The sequence below is a fragment of the Hemitrygon akajei genome, unplaced genomic scaffold, assembly GCF_048418815.1.
Source record: "Hemitrygon akajei unplaced genomic scaffold, sHemAka1.3 Scf000124, whole genome shotgun sequence".
Classification (NCBI taxonomy): Eukaryota; Metazoa; Chordata; class Chondrichthyes; order Myliobatiformes; family Dasyatidae; genus Hemitrygon; species Hemitrygon akajei.
The window spans coordinates 1,724,238-1,728,571 of NW_027332010.1; the positions used below are offsets into that span (position 1 = coordinate 1,724,238).

The 4,334-nt window shown below is 51.8% G+C and overlaps 1 pseudogene; it reads left to right on the forward strand.

Moving 5' to 3' along the window:
- The first annotated feature begins 507 nt into the window (after window positions 1-507).
- LOC140723673 (uncharacterized) lies at window positions 508-2,894 on the forward strand (annotated as a pseudogene).
- Window positions 2,895-4,334: the final 1,440 nt, after the last annotated feature.

Genomic DNA, 4,334 nt, shown 5'->3' on the forward strand with positions numbered 1-4,334 from the left:
AGTGGGGTGGACATGCGTATCTCGGACGGAGTGTTAATTTGATGCTTGAGTACGGTCAGAGCTATCGGTAGGGTCGAAATCGTAGGCAGAAAGATTGGCAAAATGGGGGATTTAGGCTATGTGTTAGCGCGAATCGGTGCTGACGTCTCGGCGGTGGGACTGCCACCGTCTATCGGTGATCTCAGTGACGTGGGTCCATGGGGCGTGAACATTGTCACACAGAAAAGGTTTGACAGGTCTGATGGGACACCAGAGAAGTTGCCAGCAGCTGGGGGCGGAGATTTTCGAGACCGGGTCCTATCGTTTTTGAAGGATGAAGGAAGGGAGTGGTCGGATTTGGAAAATCTCATTGGTCCCCCTCTGCCACGGAAGGGGGAGGGTTCGGAGTTGGCGTCAGCCATTAACTCCTTGATGAACAAGTCGGCGGGTCGTCGTTAGAATTTAAGAATTTTCTCAGGGCGCACCCCTACCCGGAAGGGGAAGAAGATTGTGAGTCCTGGGTAGAGCATGTCTCCCGGCTGCTGGGTGAGTGGCAGTGCTCTGAGGAAGCGAAGGGGCAGAGATTGTTTAACAATTTGTGAGGGGTGGCAGCTGAGGTAGGTAAAGGTGGGAAGGGCAGCAACCCCTTGGCTACCTGGAGGGAGTATCTAGAAGCATTGGAGGAGGCTTTTGGTCTGACGGGGGGGCACGGTGGAGCTTTTAGGGGGGCTTCGGGGCCTACGTCAAGAGAAAGGAGAAAAGCTTTCTGAGTATCTTTTCCGGGTAGAGCGAAGGATAAATTGTCTGAGGCGACGGCGGGTCATTCCGGAGACGGGGGTGAATCAGATCAGGATAGACCAGGTAGCAAGGGGCGCCGAGGCATGAAGTGATTGCTACGAGTCTCCGGCAGTCCAGTAGATCGCGGCCCCAACCCATCCTTTGTTCAGTTGCTCAGAGAGGTGAGGGAGGAGGAAGACGCATTGGAATCGAAAGAGGGCTCCGGCAGTACGGCGCTCTCCTCCGTGGTAGCCCCTTGTAGTGAAGTGACTGGGGCCAGCTCCAATCGGGAGATAGTGAGCAGGTTCCTCCGCATGAGGGGACTGGCAGAGAGGGCCCCTCCCTGAAGGGACGGACTGCACAGAAGCCCGGGGGAGGCCGGGGTCCCGCGAGACGGGGTGTGTGTTATAACTGTGGGGAAGAGGGGCACTTCAGCCGGGGATGTGACCGGCTGGGAGCCCCTCGAGGGGAGACTCCACGGGTGTCCAAGCAGTAAGGCGGGGGGGGGGGGGGGTCGGGAAGCTTAGAGGAGACCCAGTGAGGGAACGGCCTGGAGTCTCTGGGAAAACACAAAGTGCCACGGGACCCCGGACAGGAGAGGACCCTGTCAGCGAAGGATTGGTGGGACCCGGATCCAGCGTGTCAATCCAGATAGAGGGAATAGATACAAAAGCCATACTCGACACGGGGTCACAGGTCACGCTGTTGTACCGGTCATTCTACGATCAGCATTTGTCGCATTTACCCTTGACGCCCTTCAGTGCCCTGGAAATCTGGGGTAACAGTGCTGGTGATTATCCATACGATGGGTATTTGTCCGTGAGGCTGGAGTTTCTAGAGGCCGAGGAGGGAGTGTCTGAGCGCTGGTTTGCCCGGACCCAGTTGCGACGAGATGTGTATTAATTCTGGTGGGGACCAACACCCCTCTTGTACGGAGACTCTAGGAGAAGGCGGGTGAGGACTTTTTGGAGACTCTGACAGTGCACCTAGTGTTTCAAGCTGCCTTTAAGGAGGTGTGTGTGGTGGCATGAAGCGGGACACGGCATTGTAAGGATGAACTGTGCCCAGTTGAAGCCCAGGTGGTACGACCCGGTGATGTAGAGAGAGTGATGGGGATCAACTGTTCAGACTCTGGGAAGGAGTTCACTTCGTCATCTCAACTGAAGGTACACTGAGTTCACACTGGGGAGAAACCGTTCAGCTGCTCAGAATGTGGGAAGGGATTCACTCGGTCATCTCAACTACAGGAACATCAGCAAACTCACACTGGGGAGAAACCGTTCAGGTGCTCAGAATGTGGGAAGGGATTCACTCGGTCATCTCAACTACAGGAACATCAGCAAACTCACACTGGAGAGAAACCGTTCAGGTGCTCAGAATGTGGGAAGGGATTCACTCGGTCACCTGACCTGAAAGTACATCAGTGAGTTCACACTGGGGTGAGTCCATTCACCTGCTCTGATTGTGGGAAAGTATTCACGCACTCATCCAAACTACAGAGACACTTGCTGGTTCACACTGGGGAGAGGCCATTCACCTGCTCTGAATGTGGGAAGGGATTCACTCAGTCATCCAAACTACAGACACACTGGCTGGTTCACACCGGGGAGAAACCTTTTGCCTGCTCCGTATGTGAGAAAGGATTCGCACGTTCATCTCAACTGAAGGAACATCAGTGAATTCACACTGGGGAGAAACCATTCACTTGCTCAGACTGTGGGAAGGAGTTCGCTCGTGCAGCTCAGCTGAGCGTACATCAACGATTTCACACTGGGGAGAAACCGTTCAGCTGCTCTGAATGTGGGAAGAGATTCACTCTGTCATCTGACATGAAAATACATCAGCGAGTTCACACTGGGGAGAGGCCGTTCACCTGCTCAGATTGTGGGAAGGGATTCACTCAGTCATCCAACCTTTTGTCACATCAGCGAATCCACACTGGGGAGAGGCCGTTCACCTGCCCTGAATGTGGGAAGGGATTCATTCGGTCATCCAAGCTGCGGAGACACCAGTTAGTTCATACTGGGGAGAAACCATTCACTTTCTCAGATTGTGGGAAGGGATTCACTTAGTCATCTGACTTGAAGCTGCATCAGCGAGTTCACATTGGGGACAGACCGTCAGACTATAAGATATAAGACCAGAATAAGGCTGTTGACCCCATCGAGTCTGTTCTGTCATTTTATCGTGGCTGATCCAAATTTCCTCTCTGCACCAATCACCTGTCTTGTCCCTGTATCCCTTCATTCCAGGATCGATCAAGATTCTATCCAGCTCTGCACTAAATGTACATAAAGAATTGGCCTCCACAGCTGCCTGTGGCACGGAATTCCGCAGATTCACCACTCTCTGTCCGTTCTCAGTCATCTCCGTTCTGAAAGGACATCCCTCTATTCTGATGCTCTGTTCCCTGGTCGTAGACTCTTCCACCACAGGAAGCATCCTTTCCACATCCACTCTATCAAGCCCTTCCACAGTTTGATAAGTTTCAATGAGATCAGCCCTGATTCCTCTGCTGATACAGGCTCAGGCCCATTAAACACTCTTCATATGACAATCCATTCAATCCTGGAATCTGTTTTTGTGAACATACTTTGAACCTTCTCCAGTTTCAGCACATCCTTTCCAAGATAAGGGGCCCAAACCTGTACTCCAAGTGAGGCCTCACCAGTGATGACCAACTTTCCAAATTACTTCCTTGCTTATATATTGTAGATCTCTGGAAATGAATGCTAACGTTGCATTTGCCTTCCACACCACAGACTCAACCTGCAAATTAGCTGTTAGGGAATCCTGAACATGGACTCCCCGTGTCCCTTTGCACCTCAGTTGTTTGGTATTTTCTGTCCAGTTCGAAGAAGTTAACACTTTCATTTCTTCTACCAAAATGCATGAACATACACTTCCCAGCACTGAATTCCATCTGCTGTTTTTTTCCCATTCTCTAAATCTATCTCAGTCCTTCTGTACCCTCTCTACCTAAAACTACCTGCCCCTCCTCATGTCTTCATATCGTCTGCAAACCTTGTAACAAAGCCAGCAATTCCATCTTCCAAACTATTGGAATATAACACAAATCACCAGTCCGAACACAGAGCCCTGAGGAACACCACTAGTAACTGGCAGCCAACCAGAGATGGCTCCCTTTATTGCCAGTGTTTGCCTCTTACCATTCAGCTTGTCACGGTCCGGTCCGTGGACTCTGGACTCCGGGTCTTCTGGCTGTCCATTGTTTCAGTTGGGCTTAATCACAGGCACCTGATTCTCAAATTGGGGCTGGAATATAAGTGGCCCTGGGTTCAAGTGTGGTTGCTGGTTCATCTTGTCAGTATCCTGTTCTTGCCTCTGTGGGGTTTGTCTTGACAGTATCCTCTCCTTGCCTCCGTTGGGTAAGACAGGCCTGAGGCTGGACTGTTCCCTTCCCTTCCCCTTCTTTCAGCAACCCACGCCTGAAGCCTTGCCTGCAACCTCACCTGCGTCCTCCCCTGTTATCATTGTCAAGTTTAACCGCTGGAGTGAGACTGGAGCCTTGACCCGCCACCAGAAGAAACAATCTATCTAGGAGCTTGGAACTGTCT